Here is a 12,131-nt window from a genome sequence, read left to right as displayed (position 1 = left end):
CCTACTTTTGCTCACCACTTCTCCTTGCTGCCGCCATGTGAAGAAGGACGTGTTTGCTTCCCCTTCTGCCATGATTGTTAATTTCCTGAGGCCTCCCCAGCTGTGCTGAACTGTGAAAATAAGAAAACCTCTTTCCTTTATAAATTACCTAGGCTCGGTATGTCTTTAACAGTAGCATGAGAATGAACTAATGCAGTACCATTATCAAAGTTTGCATTTACATCAATTTTTCTAGAATAATTTCTGGAACAAAGCCTGTGTTCACCAACTTCCTACCATTCTCTGTTGTCTAGGGACTAGAACTTTAAGGTCACCAGTACCCCCACTGGGCTTCCCCACAGGTCCCAGGAATCAAGCCTGGATGGCTTCCTTTTTCTGCTGCCTCTTTCATTCCCACAAGACAAGCAGGTGACTCAAGCTAATGGGACAACCACCATGCCATTTTCCATGAGCATATGCATTTTATCACAATGTTTTTCCAAACATCCTCCCATCCTCTTGAGTTCTCCTCTCCTCATTCTTCTCACCTCTCTTTCTCTCAAATGATCCTCCATCCTCCCATTTCTCAGGCTTGCAAACTCGGAGTCAACTGTAAATCTTTCCCATCTCTTCACTCAGTGTTCAGGCCCTGTCACGAATAGCATCTTCCCTTACATCGCCCATTTTTCTACTTTGAGTGCCACCATAATCCTGGGAAAATCCCTGGCCAAGGGTGCACTTAGGGAAGGCTGGTGAAGCCAAGTGGAGGGCACTGGGCTCAAGTCTTTCCATTCCTGGGGGCCCCATAGGACAGGTGCCCCTCTTGGGGGTAAAAGTGTGTGGAAAGGTGAGGATTTGTAGAAGAGAAGCAATAAAGGAACCTGAAAACAAGCAAGGAAGGGAAGGGAGAAATGAGATAAACAGAGGAGGCCAGAAGACAAAGAGGTTGCAATGAAATCATTTTTGAGCCTTCAAATGTTCTTCCTAAAATCTGTTCCAACCCTCAAGCAAATAGATGCATGAGAACTTAATGTTGAAACTCAAGCAGGAGTGTGTGCTGAAAAGCAGAATCATCTTAGTGTAATCATTATTTACATTTTTAGGAGTAATCCAAACTCTACAATTTAAAAGACAAAGAATTAAAATAAGAAAAGGTCAAAATGTATCTTTTCTAAATTGTAGATTTTGTATGGTAAATACCTAAATTGTACCTTGATGCTTTTTTTTTTCACAAAAAAGGTGAAAATCATTTCCTTCAGATCATTTTTTTCTTAATAGCAGCTTTCACACTGACAGAGAAAGAACATTTCTTACCTCATTCAATAAGAAAGGAAGAGTAAATGGCATTCTCAAAGGAGGGGGAAGTAGAACCTTCGGAAAATTGCCTTAATAGCAGGCTGTGAATTTGGGCGATGGCGAGGGGTGACCTCAGCCTCCCCGAGCTCCCGCGCTCGCTGCCCCCACCCTGCCACCCAGCTTCAATTTCACCACACTGCTAGTGTTCCCCAAATACCCTGAACTCTACCTGCCTTTTCTCCAGCTGCACGAGGGCTGAGATTGTCACAAGCGAAAGACACCTGCTGTTTCTCACCCTCATCCTAGGCATCCTGCAAGGCCATTCAGTGCCAGCTGCTCCGTGATGTTTTCCCCAGGTGGAAGTTTGTTGCTCCCCACCCCCAACTCCTTCCCCAGTTTCCCTTTCTACTGTTACAGGCGTGCATCTTTCTCCTCAGCTCACTCTGAAGCTGAGATGCCTGCGGGTCAAAGAGATCCTTTGAGAAGGATTTCTAACCTGAAATTGAAAAACTAAGCGTGATTTTAAAGAAGTGACCCCTTGAAGCTGGAAGAAAAATAGGGTTCATGGAGGCAATAATTTAAGATGATGAAGGAAAACATGGTATCTAAATTAGATCTTCATGTTTATTTCCTTTAAATTGTGGGGTTTTTTTCAAGGTAGTAATGTTTTTATCAATATTTTATTTAAATAGTTTTATAATAGCTGTAAATCTATTTAGATTTACAATAGATTTACCATATCTGTCAGGACCCAGCTGGAAAAAGAGGTCTGTTCAAATGGAATTCTGGAGAGAATTTCCAATAGGGGATAGGCACAAGGATGTTGAAGCACTCAGCAACTATTAGCAATGAAAAAGGGGGGGGCCTTTCCTAGGCCCAATGGAATACGAAGAGGAACCAGGGCATCCTGGAAGAGCTGGAGCAGTAAAGGGGACACTCACCAAGGCTGAAGCTATGGAGACAAGGGATGCCTCTAGAACCAGGAATCAAGGGTAGGGGGCAGGAAAGTAAACCCCCTCTTCTCTCTCCCACAGCCCTGCCTGTGCCTGAACCAAATGGTCCAGGCTTAGAGCAAGAAAGCACCCTGATGCATCTCTATAATCCAGTCCCCTCTACCCACCCGCACACACATGCAGAGAGGACTTAGAAGGCAAAAACAGGAAGGAGGGTAGAGGAATAAATAGCAGCAAAACTTATTTTAGAAAACGTGATTGACAGGAAAACCTGCCTCCTATTCTGTCTCTCAATCTGCCATGCTTCTAAAAAAATCTGACCATTCAGAATAGAGGGAAAAGGCAAATGCACCAATATTTACGTAACTGGAAATAACACCCGCACCATGAATCAAGCATTGACTTTTCTGATGGAAACCTACAAGGCAGCAATAGCATGCAAGACACAGATAATGAGAGGGGGGACCGGGGAGAAAGAAGGGGAGAGAGATGATAAATACAAAGATACAAAATGAGAGGGAGAGGGAAGTAAGTGTTGGCAAAGCAGAGCATAGCCAAGCATTCTCTTACGTCCAAACTTTGTTGTTTATATTTGCTTGGCAAAGCCCTGAGTTAACACCAGATCTCTGTTTTGATGCCCTCCTGTGAGAAACAAATAACTTCCATTGGGTTACAGCTATTTAAATGCAGCAGGTTTATTTTTGATAATGAATGTTTAAATATATGCAGCAATTCTGATTGCTTCTTCCTCTGAGGAATATAGTCCTGGGAAGGCTTAGTTATGTCAAATTCCCAGCTGGAAAGGTAACTGCAGAATCCTGCCCCTGTTTCACAAATGTCTCCAGTCCATGAGAAACGAGCTGCATCTTACAGTCAATCTTTTTTTTTTTTTTTTTTGAGACAGAATCTCGCTCTGTTGTCCAGGCTGGAGTGCAGTTGTGCGACCTTGGCTCACTGTAAGCTCTGCCTCCCAAGTTCATGCCATTCTCCTGCCTTAGCCTCCCAAGTAGCTGGGATTACAGCCATTCACCACCATGCTCAGCTAATTTTTTGTATTTTTAATAGAGACAGGGTTTCACCATGTTGACCGGGCTGATCTCAATCTCCTGACCTCAGGTGTTCCACCAGCCTCAGCCTCCCAAAGTGACTATTTATACAGTCTCCACTCTTATGATGTCACATGCTCCTGGTATTGTTTATGTTCCATTTTCTCCAGTAGAATGTAAGACCCAGGGGGCACAGATTTTTGTTTCTTTTGCTCCCGGCTGTATTTCTACACCTAGAACAGTTCCCGGCACATAAAAGGAGTTTAAAAACTATTCATTCAGCGAATGAAGAAATGAATGCACAATCAGGGAGACTTCCGGGTCTAAATAAGACACATTGTTTATCAGGCATTCTGAGTTCATTTCCCAGACTGCCAGTGTTGACTCGCCCAGAATTCTTTTGATTAATATTACCAAAACCACTCTCCTCCTCACACAAGTTCGACCTTAGCTCCTCATTAGACCCAAGAACTAACAGAAGCAGGCAGTACTAGCTTCCTATGAATGGGACTCCCCAGCACCTCCTCCATCACCCGCCCTCAGGCTGTGGACAGATGCAACACTATCTGCTCCTTCACATGCACGGAACTTACATTTCATAAAGATGATGTGGCAAGCATTTTAAAAAGAAAAATTCACACAACAGTTACTGAGCATCTACCCTGTGTAAAGCTCTGTGTTCCCTGCTGGCCTCGCTGCCAGGCTTGCTGGAGAGAAGAAACAGGAAAAAAACAAATTCTACCCACAATAAAAGAATGAAGAGTGCAATAATGATCATAATGGATGGGCAAACAGATCCTGCAAGTTGTATTCTAATCTTCTGCAGCCCACACATGTACACAACGAGGCAGATTTTTACCCTTCTCCTTTCTAATTTGTCTAATATACTACATCAATATATCAACAAGAAAATAGTAAGACATAACAATATGCCCCTTTGCAAATATAATTATGTAATCTTCTGGCAAACAAATAAACTCCTAGCTAATGCAAAACTTGCTTTCAAAATATTTTTTCTCTTTTTCTGCCCAGAGCAGGCTTACAAATAAATATTGAGTGTGCCAGGAAGTTGCTCAATTATTCATGTGCTAAACTTTTTAAGTGTAGCTGGGAAAGACAATCTCCTTGAATTTACCTACTTGCCCAAAAGCAATGTGTTATTCACTGGCAGAGAAGAGATTTCTCCATATTCATTGTGTTTACCTGTCAGTAATTCATGTGTGGGTTAAATATCTCAAAATGCATTTTAAACCACTTAACTTCACCAGTTAATGCTTATCTTCCTTCAGCTCAAATTCAAAACATCTGCACAATTATTGAGGCAGAGGTCAGAGACACACCTTATAAACATCTACGAGCCGGTATCGACCAGTCGTTCACTCCACAAGTCATGAGACATGAAGCACAATGGAGAAAGGGCAACGCAGTCAAAGCTGAGAGATGCAATTTCTTGCGCAACACAATAATGTATTAGCTACGTGACCCTGGCCATCAGTTAACCCCTCTAAGTTTCAATTTTCTCATCTTGCAACTAAACCCTTAGAAAAGTACTATTTGCTCTGCCTACCTACAAGACTGAGATTACGTTCATTAAAATTTTACACGTATTAAGAGGTGATTTCATGGAAGCCTGTGCTCATACAAATATCTGTGTTCCTTAAAGTAGGCATTTGCATGCATCTCCCAGAAAGCCAAACGGCCAGCCTCCCTGACTGAGCTGGTTTTCATGGGTGGCAATCTTCTCCTTGGCTGCAGAGCTTAGAGGCCATTCCCATATCTCACTATTTCACCAACGTTTATTTGAGTGCTCTAGGTATCACACAATGAAAGACGCTGGGCATCCCAAGATATTTCAGTGAGCTCACACGACTTTGGAGGAGGGAGGAAAGTCATAATAGAGGGTAATAAAATGGCTTAGAAGCAATTCCAACATTCCAGACGCCCCCCCCCCATAAAATGAAGATACGAAGTTATTAAAATAGTCACAGTGGAGTAGAAAATGAAGTGGAGTCCAAAAGTCCCAGGTGCATATGGCAGTGCTTCTGACTTGGATGGAGTGACTCGATCAGTGGCCCCCAGAGAAAGAACAGATGAAGATTAAACAAAAATATAAGATTCATATTTGGTGATGCAAACACATACATTTTACCGTATATGGAGAGGTTGTCAGGGTGTCTGTACCCAGGAGACACATCACTGGAAAATCTTAGTCAAGCGTACAAGGAATTTGCAGAGCAGATTGAGCAAGAGTTGCTGGCTGGATGAAACGTAAGATCTGCCTCCAAGATTCTTACAATCTAGCGTTGCAATGGCCTGAGGCCCGTCAGGGAGAATTTGGGAGGTTCAACAGCGACGCAGCCACCCATATTACTGTCCTTCTGACAGGGCAGCAGGAGAATCTCCTCTCGAACCGTGAAGGCAGCTGTCCAGGGCATAAGTCAAGTTGACAGGCTCTCCAGCTGTTTTGTGTCCCTTGCTCAGACAGCAGTTATTTTAACCCACTCCCCACCCCGACCCCTTGGAGTTTCTTAGGCAAGTCTCTAAGAACCTCCACGTATGAAATTTACTTCAACCTAAGAAGTCTAAAATAGCAAAAGAATAAACTGTATTTCTTACTCATAACCGTTTTATCCCTTCAAAAACATATATCCTGCAGCCTAGCATTCAGGAGAATTAGATTTTATATCTGCACAGGATGTTATACACAGAGAGTTGAGGCTCAGACAGAAGAAATTATTTCTCAAGGACACCCAGCTAAGGTTGCAGGACTGATATGAAGACCTAGGCTCTGTGCCTTCAAATATACCATCTCCACAACGGTCAGAAGCTTTATGAAATCATTCACTTGACAAACCTTCTTGGAAGGTGGACACACACCAGGTGCTGGAAGAAAGATGAAGAGGCAGTGGCCCCTGCCCGATGGAACTCATTCGACAAAGCCATTGAACGTCAGAGGTTTCCTGGTAAATCAGCCTCTTGAGGTGGATTTCCTCCTACACCCGCCTGACCCCCGCCTGACCGGGGATTATGTCGTCTCTGCTAAAATTCTAGTGGAGATGGGAATTCACTAGTGTTGGAGGTAACCTGTACATCAAACTCTTCAAGAAACCCCTTATTCCATTTGTCTCTGTCTTGCTCTGTCTTCACACTTGCCACAGGGGCTTACCTGGGATCCTAGTTCCCTGGCCCTTTTCTTCCCCCTTTTTTTGAAAATGATCTCCAATCCCAGGCTTCCCTTCCAGTTCCCACGGTGAGACCTCACCTGGGCAGCCAAGTTCGAGCGGCAGACAACACTGCCTCCTCGTGGCCAGTGCGAGGCTCTACAGAAGGGTGAGCCTGTCAGTGCCACTCTCTCTGTATCAACCCAGAAAAAGGGAAAAAAGATCTCTCTCCCCGTTCTTTGGCAAGTAAAAGTGGAGGGGAGACAAACCGTGAGCATAACAGAGGCGTCTGCAGCGTTTGGCCCTGGAATGCAGCATCCTTTTTCTGACCCTAATTTTCACTTGGTGACGCTGAGCTGCCTGTCGCCGAGCGAGGTGACTGCCTCCGGCCCCTCCCTGCGGCGCAGGGACCTTGTCTCCAGGAGAGTCTGGGGTCAGGAGCTTATGGATCCCTATTGAAGCCGCAATCCATTTGATCCACACCACAAGAGCTCCAGCACAGATAATTTTAAAAATATTGTCCAAACAGGAGAAAAAATAACTAAAACGGAATTTCACCTTTTACTGGCAAGCCTCAAAGGTTATTAGAGACAGGCTAACATCTAATACCCAGCAACGTGTCTCACGTGCCCTTTTACCTGCTCCAAAATTAGCCCTTATCTTTTCCCCTGGGATACTGTTCCCTTTCGTTCCTCTCCTACTTTCTAAGACAAGCGAAATAACACCCGTTCTTTCTGCTGCTTCCCTGCCTCCTCTAAGTCTCTACCTGCCCCGTCCTTTCTTCTTCTCAGTTCTTTATTCTGAACATAGCTCCTCTCGCTATGTTCTTTCCTTCTTCTTCTTCTTCTTGTTCTAGTCCTGTTCATCTCTCTCCTTATCCACCTGTTATCATAAATGCCTAAAGCACCTGCATGGGGCTGGCAGACACTTTTTTCAGTGCAGGGAGGAGAAGGAGCCCCCCCACCCCCACGAAATGTCAGACCCCTTTGCTGCGCTAGTAAAGGCGCAGGGCTGAGGGCGCTGATAGCTGAGATGTTGGGTTAAGCCACATGCACTCTGGCACCTCTCTGTTGCCTCTCTTGGCCTCATGCATGTTTGTGCTCAAAGGAGTATACTGGGAATCCACCCCATCCCCCTGGCCACCGTCACCACCACAAGCCTCACAAATGGAATTTGAAACCACTTTGTGGCAAGGGCTGTTTAGTGACCAAAAGAAAAGACAGAGAGTCTTCTGAAAGTTATCATATTCTGGCCCTAAACTAATGCTAATTCTCAGATAAGCTAAAAACAATGTTCCCACAGGTGGGCTTGTGGAAGTGGGCCACAGATATTCTCAGCTTGACTCCATATTACAGTGAGCCCCATGGAATAATAGGCACATTCTGTGTTTATTTCCCCAGCCTCAGAACATGTATTGAAAGTAGGTTATGCTTAGTAACTGGTGGGATCCCTACATTGAACTGTGGAGTGAAGACTATCCTGGTAGAAAAAGTCAAGCGAGAGCCCCTAGAACCACATTCTCTCCACCAAAATAATAAACCAAAAGCAATACCACATACCTGGGGGCACTTTAGGGATTGATGCTAGCACAACCCTAGACACAAATAAAGCAGTTGTGACAACAGCATTGAACCTGTAGGGTAAGAATAATTGCACATGCCTATCTGCCTGGCCTGTTTATATGATGCAAAAACCAGTTGAATCTTGGGGAATGACTGCAGTTATTCCCCAAGATTCCTTGGGGTTACTGCTATGTAGCTGTGGCTCCATGTGTGGTATCTTTACTGAAACAAACCAACATGGCCCTGCCACCCCGATGCAGCTGTTGACTTGGTGTATAATGTTTCTGCATTTCTATCAGGAAAGATTCTCGGAAACCATTCGCCCTCACGTGGCAGGAGCATCAGTACACCTTCACGATCTCATCTCACAGTTATGCTAACTCTTGTTTTGATCATAAGACAAATAGGAGAGAACTGGAATATCTTCACATCCCACAAGCATCCCAGTATGTCAATGACATTTTTGCTAAATGAATCTGATGAGGAGAAGGAGCAAGTGTCAAAGAAGGTGACAGAAAAAGTTCACAAATACTTGGGAATCTACCACAGCGATAAAGTTTTCCAGAGAGCCGGCGGTCTCAGGTATGTTAGAGTAGCTCCTCTGAAGTGAGAGATATGCCATAACACTTTGTAGCATCGATGTCAAAAAAGTACATAACCTTTGACAGACTATGCATTTTGAAGGACACATACAAGATATTTCATCATGCCTCTATATTATAATTACTGGCTAATCTCCAAGATTGCCTGTGTTGAAAGTGGAGGGAGTAAAGAGAAAGAAGGTTCAGGAAGTAGTTCAAGCTGTCTTGTTCCTTAGGGCTTCTGCTTTAACACAACAATAGCATTTCCTGTGTGTAAGACAGATGAGATATTCTGTAGTGACTTTGACAAGTCACTGCATAGGTCCCCTGGGTTCTGGAATGAAGCTGGGCCCTCTTCTGCCAGCAAGTATCCTCCATTTGATAAGCAGGTCCTGGCCTCTTCTTGATCCTGGCAGAAAGTTAATGCTTAACTGTAAGATACCAAGTGACTGTGCAATTTAAACTGCCCATCAACCGTGTTTTTTTCTGATCTACCAAGTCATAAAATCAGTTATTAATTGTAGTATTCACACATACATTGGAAACAGCTTATATTAGAACAGGCCTAAGTAAACTGCACAAGTAGCTGGGTAGTTCACTCATCTGGTACCATTGCCTGCTGCTGTGTCTATATTTTGTCCTTAACATATGTCTGTGGCCTCACAGGGGTTTCTTATGAATTAACCAAAAGTACAGTACTGATTACAGATGACTTTGCATAATAAACACATAACCAGCCAAAAGTGTATTATAGCTCCACACAGGGATAACTGTAAAAGACAGTAGTAGAGAAAAATCCTTCCAGGGAGCAGAATCCAGGAAATAAATCAGACTGTGGATTTCTGTGGAATGAGAGATGGCCTGAGTTACCCAGAACAATCTTGATTCATTGGCATGGGCTATCATATTGGACCACTGCCCAAAAACTTAAAAATAACAAGTTTGGAAGATGGATGACAAAGGAGTCTGAAAAAAAGTATATAGATAACTAGCTCTTGGAGTTGTCATAGTTAGGAAGATACTTGTTTCCCCTACAGCTGCCCCCCACCCACCCAGAGACCATCCAGTGAGACATAGGCTTCCAATAATCAAGTGGAAAAGATAACCCATGTGGCAAATATTAGTGTCTCCTCCAGCCACCTGTGCATTGGTCCGAAGCAGGGGTCCCCAACCCCCAGGCCATGGACCAGTACTGGTTTGTGGCCTATTAGGAACCAGGTCACACAGCAGGAGGTGAATGGCAGGCAAGTGAGCAAAGCTTCATCTGTATTTATAGCTGTTCCTCATTGCTCACATTACCGCCTGAGCTCCACCTGCTGTCAGGTCAGCAGTGGCATTAGATTCTCATAGAAGTGTGAACCCTATTGTGAACGGTGCATGCAAGGGAGCTAGGTTGTGTGCTCCTTATGAGAATCTAATGCCTGATGACCTGTCACTGTCTCCCATCACTCCCAGACAGGACCATCTAGTTGCAAGAAAACAAGCTCAGGCTCCCACTAATTCTCCATTATGGTGAGTTGTATAGTTACTTCATTACACGTTACAATGTGATAATAATAGAAATGAAGTGCACAATAAATGTAATGCACTTGAATCATCCCCAAACCATCCCCCCATCCCCCTGGTCCATGGAAAAAGTGTCTTCCATGAAATCGGTCCCTGTCTTGGAAATCGGTTTCCAAGAAGGTTGGAGACTGCTGGTCGAAAGGACACAAATAAAGCAGTTGTGACAACAGCATTGAATAGCATATGTATGCACAGAAATGGGGGTTCCTCTCCACCATGCCTGCCTCACTAACTGTCCAACCTTCTAAGAGCAGAGGCCAGCGCTGAGCCTCTGATGTGGCACCATTTTCCACAGAAGAGGGCAGTGCCTGGGGGCAGGTTAATTATTCCAGCCTCTCTCCAGCACCACAGGTATTGCTGTGTGCCACCCCAGGGATAGGCCCAACGCTGGACATGGATTTGCCTTTGCTACCCACAACGTATCTACAGCACCATCACTGGTGAACTTAGCAAATGTCTTCTTCATGGCAATGTCATTCACAGAATTTCACCTTTGATAAGGCATCCTTATTATACCAAAGGAAGTGAAGCAAGAGGCTTCTGCCCATGGAATCCACTGACCTTATTCCCTGTGTCTCAACACCCAGAAGCAGATGTTTGATAAAAATGGGATGGACTCTTTTATTATTACCACGAGTAAACTCCTCAAGATACTGTTTCTTGCCTTTGGGGATAAGTTGGTCCTAGTGTCAAGGGAGAAATAATTATGATGAAGTGGAATCTGAGCAATATAACCTTGATGATAAGAGAAACCCTAGATGTTGTGGACTAGAAGGATTACCAAGCCTAGATAAAAGGTCTGCCCAGCCATTGCCACTATTGCCACCCAACAGGGGCAAGGAGGACTAGGTCTTAACTCAGGAGAGCTACTGGGTGACCGTAACTCCCTTATACAACAGTGCTGGTCAACGGAAAAATGCAACAACCCAGTACAAATGGGAACACCAAAAATTTGGATAATCCATTAATGAATGTTTGAAACAACCCCTAAGATAAGAACCCAAACCAGCTAAGCAGCTATAAAAGCACAAAGGGAATATGAAAGGAATCCTGGGAACTGGCCATTGTAATGATTAACTCAGGCATCATGACCAACTACAGAATCAGGGATGTATGTCGCTATGCTGTATGCTAGTTCATCACTCATTTTCTCCCTAGCTACCCCCCACTATCCAGAGAAGACTGTTGTGGCTAATATTTGAGGTTCGGGTACTGATAGCACTCCATACACAAGGCTCTTATGAGGCTTTGTTGCCTCCTGTGTTGAGAACACTTTCTTTTAACTTGAACAAAAGATGGACAAGAGAGATTTTGAGGGGACAATAGGAATGAACTCTTCTGGACATTTTCAAAATACCATCCAAATCCATCTTCTGGCTTTCTTTAATCTGCTTTGTACCCAAGGAGGCTTAAGTTTATGGACTTCCTGATGGCTCCCTTGCCAGCCGTCTTCTTGTTTAGATTCACGGGAATTATTGGCAGGAGATTGGCTTGGGGGAGAGGGTGAAATCAAGCAATTATTCCCTGGATTCTTCCACAATGGGTTGCCATAGGTTAAATAAGTTTCCCTTCCAATGCCACAACCTCTTTCTCACCACAACAGCTGCTATCTCTGAGTTCTGGTCAACTTTTCTCCCCTTTAGCCCTTCAGTCCTGATGGGGGTAATGACTCCCAACCATTGGTAGGTTAGGAGTGCTTCAACTATCCTTTCTTGGTTTCCTGTAACCCTGTTCACACATTAGTAAATAGGCCCTTCATTAAACTTTCCTTAATTACCCCATTGGAGTGTGGCATCTGTTTCCTGTTAGGACTGTAACTGATACACATTCAGATCAGATTCTCAGGGCAAAACTTCCAGTAATTAGAGATCAGCAACAAACATAGACTTAAAAATGGACCATCCTAAATAGCTCATGAATTAATAAGTTATTCACATAGAAAACTATGAGACATTTAAAACTGAATAATAAGAATTGTACCACATTA

Source organism: Colobus angolensis, unplaced genomic scaffold (assembly GCF_000951035.1).
Source record: "Colobus angolensis palliatus isolate OR3802 unplaced genomic scaffold, Cang.pa_1.0 Scaffold2, whole genome shotgun sequence".
Classification (NCBI taxonomy): Eukaryota; Metazoa; Chordata; class Mammalia; order Primates; family Cercopithecidae; genus Colobus; species Colobus angolensis.
The sequence above is the reverse complement of the archived record's forward strand: the minus strand, read 5'-3'. Positions refer to the sequence as shown.